Source organism: Anastrepha ludens, chromosome 6 (genome assembly GCF_028408465.1).
Source record: "Anastrepha ludens isolate Willacy chromosome 6, idAnaLude1.1, whole genome shotgun sequence".
Taxonomy (NCBI): domain Eukaryota; kingdom Metazoa; phylum Arthropoda; class Insecta; order Diptera; family Tephritidae; genus Anastrepha; species Anastrepha ludens.
In genome coordinates this window covers 92,520,290-92,535,009 of record NC_071502.1, presented here as the reverse complement: position 1 = coordinate 92,535,009, position 14,720 = coordinate 92,520,290, and positions in this window count along the sequence as shown.

The window sequence follows — 14,720 nt, the reverse complement described above, 5'->3', positions numbered from 1 at the left end:
TTTAAAAATGGGTTAATTAACACTGGCTGCTGGATATGTGTTTTCTTTATCTTTTTGGATATTGGATTTCAAATGTTTCATATTGCCTTTAAAATAAACTGCACGCGCTTAGACATGGCGAGCATGATTAGATATTGTAAAGCGTTTTTCAGTAAGCGCTTCAACTTTTTTTTTGAATAAAACACAAACGGTTTGACTTTTTTAACTAATTTTTTTTTGTTATCGAGTTTGAACATATACATTTAAGTATTAAATTCGATTTCTTTTGCATGACCACCGCGTGCTCGTTTTACGAAGTCCAATCGTTGAACCCAATTTTCGACCACTATTTTGCATAAATCGGCCGAAATTCCAGCAATTTCCCGTTCAATATTGGCTCTGAGCATCGTCGCCGGCTTGTTACTGTAGACCAATGACTTCACATAACCCCAAAGAAAATAGTCTAGAGGCGTCAAGTCACACGAGCGCGGCGGCCATTCGACCGGTTCATTTCTGGAAATAATGCGCTCATCGAACTTACTCTTCAACAAATCAATTGTAGCGTGTGCTGTGTGGCTTGTGGCCCCGTCCTGTTGAAACCACATGTCGTCTAAGTCCATACCATTCAATTGCGGCCAAAAATAATCGTTTATCATGTCGCGGTATCGATTACCAGTCACAGTAACGTGGCGATCGTTCTCGTCAACGGAAAAATATGGGTCAATTACGCCGCCGGCATGTAAACCGCACCACACAGTGATTTTTTCGGGATGCAACGGTGCCTCATGAATCACGTGTTTATTGCTTTCTGCCCAGTAATGCACATTTTGCTTGTTGACAAAGCCATTGAGCCAAAAGTGAGCTTCATCACTGAAGATGATTTTTTAGAAAAAATTTGGATTAAAGTAGCAGCAACAGAACGATTATTTTCATAAAAAATTTGCTCGATTTGCAATCGTTGCTCAAGTGTGTAGCGTTCCATGATGAAATGTATACTAATGAAGTTTACAAATGGCAAGCGAAAAATAAAAAATATTGCGTCGTTCGCCCTCCCTATCGGAAAAAAGTTGAAGCGTTTAATTCAAAACGATTTAATTTAAATGAAGTGATCTCAAAGCCTACTATACTATATGTAATTTTTCTAGTTGTAACAGCAAAAACATTTTCCATACATATACGAGGAGATATGCTGGAGTGGCAGTCCTTAGCCGGATATACAGTAAATGAGGGCTAGTAAATTTATGTTAGTAATTATTTTTCTTCATTGGGTAGCGAAAGCACTTAGAGTTATCTAATAGACAGCCGGTAAAAAAATATAGCACGACAGCATTTGGACTTTTTTCTTTTTTTATGATTCATTCTTTTTTATAAAACTATCGCTCACAGCCTAATATAAAACCATATCAACCTAAATTTCAAACTTTACACAAAAATTAGAAAAACTGGACAATTTCACTCAAAATGGTAAAATTTTTTAAACAGAACTAAAACAAAAAAAAAAATACTACACAGTTTTATAGCTCATTGAATTTTAGTAAGTACAAATTTGAAATTGCTAGAAAATGGCGTTGATTTTTTATAATTCCTTTCCTTGAGGGTGTTTCTCCATATAAGAAATCCACAAGAGGTTAAACAAATTATTAAAAATGAACAAGAATTTTGAGCCACTTCTTATTTACACTTTATTGTATGAAATTTAATGTTGCTTAAAACTGCGTACAGAATTATTATTTTTTAATTCTGAGCTTTACTGCCTGAATTAATAAAGCGTTAAAAAAATAATTGTTTCATGGTAGAAGCAGCTTTATTTACTTTTCCCTAAGCGATATTAACATTACAAAGGGCTTCAAAGTGCAATTTAATGGTGGATTACAAGAAGCGATGCCTCCCATCTCTTGTAGCGAATTCCTTGTGTTCGCCTTCCCGTAGTGATGCTGTTAATCGAATGTGGAGACCGCGTAGGCAGTTTTTTTCAGAAGAAATCTTGGTGACAGCACTAGGAAGAAAAGAACACAAGGGAGACACCCGCGAAAAGGGACTGGTCTTTAAGTTGGCAACCTAATATCAATATAAAAAAATTTTTCACGAATCAAAAACAGCCTCGGCTTAAAGAACAACGATATGAAAATAGGTAGCCTTAGACGGGAGGCGAAAGTTGTGAACGCAGCAATGGTTCACCAAGAACTGTGCTGCTAAGAAGAAAAAGAAGAAGCCATTTTAAAAGAAAAATAATAAGCAAGTTTGATATATATTTTTGAAGTGAAATATCTTAGGCGTCGATGGACGAGCGAGAATGGAGAGTAAAATTTCAAGGCCATGCAACGTCTTGGGCCTTTTCGTTCCGCGAGAGATAAAAATATATAACGTATAGGAAAAGGAGAAGGAGAGCTGAATATGAATATCTTAGATACACTTTAGGCTATTTTTCCTGAGTTTTTCATTGTGGTTGCCAACTTCTAGTGAGAAATAACACTGCCTACTTTTTGGCGCTTGTTTGATTGTGTAAACTTGTAGGAAATATATTTTTGATGCCTAATTTTCGGCGTAATATTTCCTTGGTGCCTACTGTTTGGGGCGTTTGTTGGTCGCAATTTTTTTCGCGTCTTTTTTTTTTGGCGGTTATTTCCGTTTCCTGGCTAGTGCTTGTGCGTACTATAAAGAGCTATCCATTCCGGTGTCGGATTTATTGGTTTTGCCTTTCGGTAATTTATGCCGTTTCTGCGGTCCTGGAATCGCTGCGTTTGTGCGGGTGATTACCGCTCGGAGCAGTGCGCGTTGTTGCCACGGTTTGTGTCCGGCGTTTACCTAGACCGGTCGACCCTTCTCCGTTTTTTTGTAAATTTTGTCTATTTGTATTCTCTGCAAATCTTGTGAATTTATTTAGCTTTATATTCTTACTCTCTCTCTCTCTCTCAATCTCTTTCGGGTCTCTCCCTCTTTCTTTGTAAGATTCCAGAAAAACTTTTTTTTTGTGTCAAAACTTAATTAAAATTACTCTGTTATCGATTTTTTTTTTTGAAAATGAATCACTCGCACTTCAATTCTATCTTTTCACCCACTTGCACAAAAGTGAAATTATTTCGAAATGTCATAAAATCGTAGACAATTTTTTGAGTTTTATTATTTCTAAATATATAATTGTTGAATTGCAATAGTTTAAGTTATTCTATAATACTTAATTTGGGAATAAATTTGAATCAAGACTGCAATATCATATATGGACTCATATGCCCTACAGGGTTAAAAACTTGGTGGTCGCATGGAAATTTATCGAATGCTTATAAATTTTGTACATAATTTGATATTTGGATTAGTATGGTCTTTATTATAGAATAGGTTATATTTTTATAAAAAAATAATTTAAAAAATAAATAAATAGTCAAAACTTGTCAAAATGTTGAACTAATATATCATTTTTTCAAACTGTATGTGAATATATGTATGCAAATATATATATTTTGGTAGGCTGTCACTCCTCGGTAGGAATAGCAAGCCTAAGAGTGTATTTTTGCCTTGAAAAAGCTCCTCATAAAAAACCAGCCACCGTCCAAAGGTGCCGCATTGCTGTAAGAGCCTGCACTTGTGGGACAATATCAAGATGCACACCACGAACTGAAAGACCAGATACCCAAGAATTATACCTCCGCGTACCGAAATTAATCGCTTAAGGCCTGATCAACATTGGGCAATACTGGAAACTTATTTCCAAAGTCACTGCGGTTTAGCCTAGTGTTTATTGAAACCAAGTCAGTCAAAATCATCTTTTCTGATGAAGCGCATTTTCATTCTGGAGGTGTTTAACAAGCAAAACCGTCGCTTCTGGGGATCGCAAAACCCGCACGTGATCGGAGTGGTGGCTTTATTGACCCATTTTTCTGCGAAAATACTACTGGAGACGCCATTTCAGTCAATATTGAGCGATACAGGTTCATGCTAAATGATTTTTTATAGCCGAAAAATATTATAAATACATGGACTTGAACGATCTTTGCTTTCAAACTCTCGCCTCATTTATAATGGTGTTTTTTGGGTTTTTTAAAAGCGTGTTAAACGGAAACGAACAAAGATTTGTTTCCTTTTGTCAAATTTTTTAATCCATTGTTAAAAAATAAAAAAAAAAATTTAAGTTAAATTTTTTGGCCATACGAGGTTCGTTGAAAAAAGTGGCAGCTTTCGAAAAATAGTCTTCTCATGGACAATGGGCACAGATATAGCCAGTTTTACTGAATCAATTTTGATGAAATAAAATTTAAATGATGCAGAACTGATGTCGTTGTCGTGTGAAATATGATCATTGAGGAAAAACAATTTTTAGTTTTTTTTTTCGGACCTTTAAAATAAAAAAAGGGTCAAAAAACGGGTTTTCATCCTTCAACGCTCGCCATTTTGTCCATTTGATTTTTTTTCCATCATAGTTCATACGATAAAATATTCATACTGAACAAGAACCTTTTTGTCTTTTTGAATTCAGACATCTGTAAGTCCCGAAATTCGTGTCGCTAGCGACATACCTTTTTTTGCAAGATCATTTTTTGAAGGCTGACAACCTTCGTATGGGGCGAGAGCCTTCAGCAAAATGTCGCGCCGTGCCACACAGCTCAAGCCACAATCGATTTTTTCCGCAACAAATTTGGTAATCGAGTTAGACTTTTTTTTTGTGGGATGCCATGATGTGCCGCTTACTTAAACAATTTTTAACGATTCAGGCGCTTAAGGCGAATATCGAGCAAGCTATTGCTCAGATGGAGCTAGAAAAGAAAAGCCATAAAAATTAAGCGAGGCTAGCAGAGGCAGCCAAAATAATCAAGTTGCATTCTATAACTAATGGGAATGTTTGCGCTTTCGAATAAAAAAATGTGCTAAGATTTTTAAAATTAAAAAAAATTTATATTTATTTGATTTTTATTTATTCCTTTTGGTTTTTGAAATTTTATTAGTAAACTATTATATGAACCACGCTGCAGAACCAACTACTATGGGAAGCGCTAAAACCGATTGGGGATTGATGCTCTTTATAGGGAATATGCCGAACAGCGCAAGAAATATTAAAACCTTTTGAGCGAATGGAGAAAATTATATCTCAGAAGCTTTCGAAGGTTTTACATAACATGAGAAGTATATGAAGCTGTCTACATGAGGAAGAGAGAGAGATGATTTTACACTTTGTGCACCTTTGTTCTGCTCTATCTAGATGTAGAACCATCGTTTTAGGTACAAAAAAGTTTAGTATAATTTTTTAATAATAGCCACTTTAGTTTATGTAACCACAAGGCTACCAGTGCTTAGCTCTTAAGGGTAATAGTTATTTCTAATTGTTGCCCCTGTAAATCAATAAATAATTAAATCTTTTAATGAGCTGTAAGACCTCAGTAATGTTTTTTTTTAAATTTCCCACATAGTTTAGGAGAGTTCAGGACAAGTTTCCGACTCAGCATCACAAAGGGATATGACGCTGAGTGTGTCCCATAGTGGACAGCCGCTTTAACCTAACCCAACCTAACTTATATAAAATTTTAAGCTCTTCAATAAAAAAAATTAGTGCTTAAGAGACTCCCATATGGATTAAAAGAAGCAGAATTAAAAAAATCATCAATTTAATATTTTATTATCCACTTTTTAATAGGATTTAATGCAAAAATCATAATTTCGGCAATCGAATTTCAACCCTACACAAGCGCACATTCACACCTGTGTCTGTGGATGGTTAAAATTTCCCAGAATTCTTGTCACAACCCCACTTTGTCTCAAATAAATAAATAAAGTTATTTAGAACTCATCAAGCCATCCCCAGTAGCGAACGACGCTTGTAAAATTTAAATTCATTGCACAGCAATAAAAATCAGACAAATTAGACACCCTTGTGACTGCCCCATCTCTGGAGGATTTACTTTCCAGTAATATGAGTACTTACCTTCCTTCGTTTGGCATTCAAATCAAACCAAGCCAAGACTAACAAAGGCAAAATATAATAAAATTGAAAAAAGAAAAATCAGCAGCAGCGCTACTGAATGCGTCAAAGCTAATTTGCTTTGAATTTGTACACAATTATGACGCTGGCAAGCGGTATCTTGTTGCTGGTGTTATTGTCCCGCGCCATTGTTGTTTATGAAGCCTTCGAGAATGTCGCTAACTTGGCAAATGTCAAAATGACAAGCGAAGAAAATGCAAATAAATATTCAACAAAGCCACCGATGACTACTCTTCAACTTGAGTACTGAAATAAAATCAGGCGCAAATAGAAGAAGCGACAGCACGGAAAAAAACCTTGAAGCCTTGAGTGAAGTATGCAAAGACAACGCCGCACGAAGTTGAAGAAAATGATTAAGAATGTGAGTGTACTTCGAGGCTATTTGGTATGCGCGGCACGTTTTATTGCCGCCGACGCAGGAAGCATGCTCAAATGAGGCGCACAGGACACACTCGAAGAACTCACCAAGTAACTGGTGTTGGGAAAAGGTGCTGCAGACCCTTAAAAAGGGTGTATGCCGATGTGTGTGTGTGTGTGTGTGAGTGCGCTGGTATTGGCAAATGAAAAATTTAATTTGATACTCTGTCATATTTGTCAAATTTTCTGTGTTGTGGCGAAAAATGGACACAGACTGACAGGCAGACAGCCAAGCAGATAATAAAATAGACAGACAGGTGGTTGGCAGGGCAAAAGCCCCAAAAAAAAAATTAAACAAAATAACTCTGTGTGGCTGTCGGTTGGTGTGCATGGGCGAGTGGTTGGACGCGCATTTGATGACAGCGAAATTTGATTACGTCTGTTAGTGATTGGGTGGTTGAATGATGGCGTTGGTGGACAACCTAACGCAAGGGTGGACAAGCGCTGTGGCTGCTAGATTGTCAGCATGGCGGGTTTACCTCTGACACGGCGGGTTTGTTGTAACTGCGTGCGATGGTGCGCGATGTGCTCGTATTTTGTGGGACGCGCCGAAAATGACGGATGTTGCATTTTATTACATTTGAAAAGGATAAATTGCATGCGCCAGTGGTTGAGTGATTTGAAAATGGAGAAGCAAAATTTAATAAAAAAGACATAAACAGGTGGAGCGGAAGGACATTGATTGAGAGCAAATGATACGAAACGGTGCAGGATTTTAAACTTATTCAACATTTTGCGTAAGATAAAGGTATATGAAGTGAAAAAGGGAAAGAGGGAAAAAGTAAGTTTTTTAAACTAGAAATTCTTCTGGTTTAAAAATAAAATGCCGTAACATATTAGTAAACTTTTTATGCTATGCTCAAATAGATTTTCGGTAAGAAGGATAAAGTTGAAATGTAGTTAAAGGAAATGCTACCTAGCTACAGGATGGTCCAAGCAATAAGCCAGAAATTGTAAATTATTAAGGGGTTATAAACAGTTAGAAGGCTAAAAAAAGCGAATTCTCCAGAATTTTTTTTGAGAAAACTTTTAAGTTTATGGATCTAAAAATTTGTACACATATTTTGCTGCCTTTTAGTTGTATCTTAAGACTTCGTGTCAGTAAAAATACTTATTTGGAAAGGAGCGACAGCTGATCTCCGGGAGCTCGTCTCAAAAAAGACGTTTTGCGGTGGCCGCTATATCTCTGAACTGGGTCCTCTGAAATGAAGAAGCCAAACAGATTTCGCTAAAGTAATGTTAAATCTATCTCGTAATTAATTGAAGTAATAAGCAAAACATTTTTTTTTTTACAAAACGGGGTTTTCTAAAAAAACGGGGTTTTCTAAAAAAAATCGATTTTGACCAAAATTTCGGCCTTAAATTGTTCATAAAAAAAATATTTATCGGTGAGAAAAAATCTTCTTTTAGTTACTAAAGAATATATTGTATTTAAGAAGCTCGTGTTAAAATGTGAAACTAATTGGTTTTGCCGTTTTCGAGTAATATTGATCACCGGCTTTGAAAACTCCATTTTGCGAAAAACGCGTTTAAAGTTTGAAAAGCACTTTAAATAGGATACAATTTTTTATTAATTACGTGCAGTTGCCTATTCTAGAACCATATAATACACCCTCCACCGCTACGGCAGCTTCTAAAAACTCGAGCTGATGTTATCTGCGAACCATCTTCCATCTCGGGTGGTCCCACGCGCTCTGAGAACGGAAATGTTCACGCGCTGCTCATCTTTTTCACAATCACTGGGTATATCCGTATAGAAGTCTAAGTTGGTTGAATGTCCACGTGTGGCATTCTTCCTTTGTGGGCTCGCTCTGAGCCTTAAAGCGGAACAAACCGCTGAATATTTGCAGAAGAGATCTAGTGGTGACAGATCTAATATGATGTCGAAGGCCATGGATGGCATGGCTGTTATGACGCCACATATTGCTAATCTCTGCACTTTACCTAATAAATTACAATAGCTCTTTTTCTGCATAGCACAGCACCTGACAACATTTCCATATATAGAAAAATGAGTCTGACAACTTCGGTATGGCGCCAATCAGCAACCTTAGGTTTAATTCCCCAGGTCTCACCTAAAGCTCTCTTGCAGGCATAAAAAGCTAGGCTCGTTTTCCTAGCTCCTTCTACGATGTTTGACTTCCAAGTCAGTTTCCTATCTATGCTTGGTCCCAAGTACTTCCGAAATAACAAGAGCTTTCACCTTAAGCAGGATTAGACTTAACTAAGGGATTCTATGTATCCTAGTGAAGAATATAAGTTATATTTTGCCTGGGTTGACTTCTGGATTACACTTTTCTGCCTAGTCAGAAAGTATATCTAGAGCATTTTTGTTTTGCTTGTCTCTTAATGTAGATAAAAATCGACCAGAGACTGCAATAACAACATCATCGGCGTAAGCTTTCACCTTACAACCCACCGATTCTAGTATTAGCAGAAGATTATTCATAACTGCGTTCCATAAAAACTCTATGATTTCATGCGGATATCTAGCTAAAGAGGTTATATGCAGATATTAAAAAAAATGTTTACTTTTCCTCAACACAAATATAAATTTTTTGTGGTACTGGCATTTATGTTATTGCGTATACTTTATTTCAAAAGGGGAAAGTTGAACTATTTTTTTGCGTGTTTATGAAACAGCAAGAAGCACGAAGTTGTGATATGTATTGCTACATATATATATATATATATTAACTTAAGCATATATATTTGTTATATAATTCATTAGGAAATTTCCCGAAAGACTGGAGTAAATTTTTCTAACGGATTTATTTTAAGGGGGCAGCTCCTTAAGGGGGTCCTCTAGTTTCTTGGGTCGAAAATATCGAATTTTTTTTTTTTTCATAAATCACATTTACAACATGTGTTAAAAGTATGTGCTGAAGGATTTTTCGATATTCGAAGTGGCTCACAAGTTACGGCCTTGAACGGAGCAGGTATACTTAGCGCGCTCAACGCTGCTCCGCACATGCGCGAACTTTGAAACGCGTTTTTCTCGAAACAGTATTTTTCAAAATAGTGACCACGATATTTCAAAAACTACTAAACCGATCTTGTTCAAATATATACCTCATCTTTAATATATTATAAGCCAGCGATTGAACTAGGATTATCATGATTGCTTCGATAGTTTTTTTCCTATGAGCGAAAAAATTAAGAAAAAATAAGTAAAAAATAGAATTTAATTTTCAAAAGTGTATACAAAAATTAATTTTTGTAATTAAGAATTCATTCTAGTTCAATCGCTAGTCTTAAATATGAAGATTAAAATGTCGTTTGGTTTTTCGATTTCAGATAAGCCAAACAGCCGCAATCTTGGTCACCGTCAAGCACCTCTTTTACTTTATGTCTTCTTGTCGGCCACTATAACTTTTATTCTATTATATATTTTGTCTTCAAAAAATTTGTAAAGCTCATTTAAATGTTACTAAAGATTATGTGAACACAATGAGATTTATTATTTTGATCGTTTGCCCGTTAAAAATTATTGAAAAACCCGAAAAAAAACAGACGAGAAACTAGAGGACCCCCTTAAGCACTTTCAAATTTTCTATGTTTTTGTTTATTTTTTTTTTTTTGCTTTAAAAACTCATTTATTGTCTAAAGAATATGTTTTTAATATTTTAAGCTTAATAGAAAGTCTAAAAAGTCACTATAAAGTCAGTGAAGTGATAAACATCGAACGAAAGATGAGTAGGAACGAAGGCTTTAAACGCGTCTTTCTCATAATGGGTTAACTTTTTACAGCGATTATTATCTAATAAAGAGTAGTTAAGTTTCAGGGGCCGGTGTTGATTTTGAATAACAAAAATTTTTTTTTAAGTTATTATCACTTTTCTTTATTACTTATAATATTGGAATGGTTCAATTAAGTATAGAGCAAAATGTCGGCCAAATGACCGCTGCGACCTCCATCCGATGGTCAAAATTTTCGATGACGCTGAGGCATAATTGAGGTTCTATGCCGTTAATGTGCCGAATTATCTCATCCTTTAGCTCTTGAATTGTTACTGGCTTATCGACGTACACCTTTTCCTTCAAATAACCCCAAAGAAAGAAGTCCAACGGGTCGTTGACGTTTAGGTGTGGTTTACATTCAACATCGGCCCTTGAAATTGAACCACCCTTTATATTGGCCTCTGCATATACTTAAAATTTTACATTATCATAATTATCACTAAAAATATTGTTTTGATTAGGTCGCTTATAAAGTGTAATTTTTTTTCTTTTCGACTTCAAATTTAATTTTTTTTTTTTTGTTAAAAATAGATATGTGGGAAGCGAAATAACTTATTTTAGTAAAAAATTGTTGCGTGGTTGAGTTCAGTTGATGACAAGTGGCTGAAAGTCCCACGGCGCAAATTGAAGAAGCCATGTTTGAGCAGCAGTAGCGCCGCCATTTCGTTTCTTTTTTTACTTAAAAAAAAATTTCGTGAATTAATTTAAATATGAACATTAATATATAATTCATTTTAAGACGTTATATACTCTCAGTTTTTCGCGAAAAATATTTGAGAAACTCGTTGTTGGAGGAGCTGCCCCCCTTAATGTATTTTTTTTTGTCGCTGGGTAGATCCGCTTTCGTTTGATATCCATATTAATATCATAGAGTTAGTATTGGGTGTTTTTTAGCTGCATGAGAACTACCGATATGGATAACTATGGTGTGACTGCTGAGAATTGCAAACTGTGTTGGGCAAGAGATTTCGTTGTATAGAGAATTTCTCAAACAAGAGTTAAATGCAGTTGTTAGAAACTGTTTTCTTCTTATTTCTTTATTTAATTTTGTAATATATCTGAATTATAAATTCAGTTTAATAAACAGACTAGCACCAGACCATGTCTCACAGACTTACTAAACTTCAACTTAAACTCAATTTTTGCTTTAAGCGGACAATAAGTCGCGCCAACCGAGTTTCCAAAAATTTTATTTTGCAGCAAACAAAAACGTCTACATCCTCCATAGCAGACAGCCTCAACTTCGTATGGCCTTTAACCCAAAAAGTTTTAAGCTTAACAACAAAAGAATAATTAAAGCGCAAGTATTACACTCATTAAGGTAATTTTGAGAAATTAAAGAGATTTAATATTCTCTTGTGCCCATACCCACTCCCATGTACTTACGCTGCGCTTGTATGTGTATGTGACCTTATATGCAACGAACCTTTAAGCTACTTAACAAAATAACCACTCAGCAGAGCTCGGCAGAGCTGAACAACATCCACCATTGGCAGCATCATCGTCGCCAGAGAACACTCTAGCCAATACAATCAGAATTAAGCAACCAGGTAAGTAGTTGGTCTATCATCATCATTGCCTTCATTATCCTTACCAAAAGTAACGCAAATCATCTTTTTCGTTTTGTCGCCGTAACACTGGTAACACCAGCATCGTCATCATCATCCACAGTCCACCGCGATGCCAACGTGCCAGCATCAATTTTTAATAAAGCTTTACATTTACTCATTAATTCCATATGAGATACAATTTAACGCCATCAATTTTATGGTATAAAACAAAAGCGGCACTGAAAGCTGAATCCGATGATGAGCGTCGAAGAAGAATGATGGTAGTTGAGGCAGATGAGGAATGAGTGATGAGATCTGTCAGACGTAGGCAGTAGTGTGCAATGACAGTGTAAGAAACTGCTTGGATGTCAAGCAGAGAGATAAAGGGAAATGCAAAAGCAAATGAAATTTCTTTTGAAAATATTTACAAAGGCTTAATAAGGCGACCTGTGTGGTTTCCCTGTTTACAGTTTTCGCGAAAAACTCGCATTCTTATGCGAAGAGCAGGCAGGCTGGGCGTTTAAAGTGTGTCAGCGCATACGTAGAGTAGCTGAAAGATGTTAGCAGCGTGAGCTTTGATAATAATTTGTTGAACGAGTAAATCACTCGAACTAAAATATGATGCCTTCAAAATGAAAGCAACGCCTACGCAGCACAAAATAATGTTGAAATAAAAAGTTGTCTTTGAATAAAATTACGCCCAACCCGCCAAACAGAGCAGAACCTTTCCAGAGCCAAGAACTGTAACTACAACCGCATTCCAAAAACAACGTCGGTTGTGCCAAACAGCAAAGGAGAGGATATGAGCTGATTTCCAGTCGAGCTCTGATTGAAAAGAACACCCTTACTTTCAAAGCACGGAAGTAAGTAAGTAGATCAACATCAAAGATTTCAAAACATCATACGCCAACATATAAAAATTACGCAATTTTTACATCGCCTTTTTCTCAGTAATCACTACAAAGCCTTTAATATGCGCCTGCACTCCTGTACAGATACATCACTCACCTTAATCCTTTTTGTCCCCGGCGGCGTTGAAATTAATTAAACTAAGTGATTGAACCATCGTTGGACTCAAACTACGATTGGAGTAACGCTGAGCTGGCACAAAATGCATGCATACATATTTTATGCTACAGTCGGTGGCATGCCAGTAGGACATTTTGAACAAAATACGCGTGGAGTGAAAACTTGCTCAAGAAAGTGGTGAATTTATAAAAATAACGACGTGAAGGAGAAATCCATAGTAGTTTTGTAGTTTGGAGTAGAGAGCCACTTTAACCTCAGCCCCAATCCGAACTTTATTTTTAACCTCCATTTAAGTTATAATATTTACTTATTTTAATCTCATCATCGAGCTCAATGTACTATGACTTAAATTTTTTACTAGCTCATTGCTCTTTCCTTTTATTTCTTGTTTTGTGTTATTTATTTTATATCCTTATTTAGTCCGCTTGGGAGCATAGGGCCTCAATAAGACTCTCCATCGTACAGGGTTCTGGGATCTTGTTTTTGTGCCGTTCCATGTGATGCCGGCATCTGCTAGTTCACGCAATATCGACCTTTTCCTGGTATTATTTGCCACACTGTGACCTCTGCTCCCTTTCGGGATGCCATTTTGGTGATATTATCTGATAATTTTCTAAGCGTGTGACCTATACATCGCCAATTTCTGCGTTTGGTTTGCCATAGGATGGGCTCCCCGTTCGTTGATCTCCATAGCAATTCGGATGATGTGGAGCCATTTATTGACGAAAGGTTGTAGCCTCTGCCTGATGGTGTTGGAGACCAGCCATGTTTCACTTCCGTACAACAATACAAACTTAACATATGAGCTGAATATTCGCAGTTTAGTGCACTTGGAGACTTGAGAACTCGCCCATACCGTATGCATTCGCCAGAACACGGCCTTTGCTTTTTTTATCCTTTAGTTGATATCTTCCTCTGCTCCGCCATCTGTCATGATAGTGCAGCGGATATCAGAAACTTTCGACGAATTCCACCGGGCACCCGTGAACAATTATAGGTATTTCTCTATTGTGATGCACTCGCATTGCCTTGGTCTTGGTGATGTTGACCTCCAATCCGACAGTGCGTGCCAGCGTGACTGGTCTCTCCACATTCGCTTGCATGTCAGGGAGTTTGTGAGAGAGGAGGCAGATATCATCGACAAAGTCCAGGTTCTCAAGATGCCTAGTGAAAATCCATACGATGCCTCTTTTGTGTTCTTATTTCTTGGTAATATATACTTTTAGATGACATTTTTATGAAGCATTAAAGAACTATGTACTATAGAAAACACATCCCTCTGCACATATTAACTACTACTATAACTATTTCGATTACCATCCTTAACTGAAGCCTTCAATAGTAAAATATTAAAATTAAATACATCAACCCTATCTTCAATATCAACATCTACCTCAACCTCAACCTCAACCTCAACCACAACCTCAACCTCAACCTCAACCTCAACCTCAACCTCAACCTCAACCTCAACCTCAACCTCAACCTCAACCTCAACCTCAACCTTAACCTCAACCTCAACCTCATCCTCAACCTCAATCTCAATCTCAACCTAAACCCCAACTTCAATCTCAACCTCAACCTCATCCTCAGTCTCAATCTCAACCTCAACCTCAACCTCAAAGTCAATCTAAATCTCAACCTCGAAGTCAATCTCAATCGCAATCTCAATCTCAACCTCAACCTCAACATCAAACTCAACCTTAACCTTAATCTCAACCACAGCCATAACTTTAACCACAACCTCAACCTTAACCTTAACCTCAATTTCAACCTTTACTTTAACCCCAACCACAACCTCAACCTCAACCTCAATCTCAATCTCAACCTCAACCTCGACCTTAAACTTTACCTCAAACTCAACCTCAACTACTATCTCCAATTCAATCTCGAGGCTAGCAATATTTGAAACATCTCCCATACCATCTTTTTAGTTAGAAAGGAAATTATAGATTTTCAGAACCTTTTATGAATAAAATTTACTAACAAGCGGTTGACGTTACGCAGAAGTCCTGTAATCGAAAGAGAGCTTCTGTTGA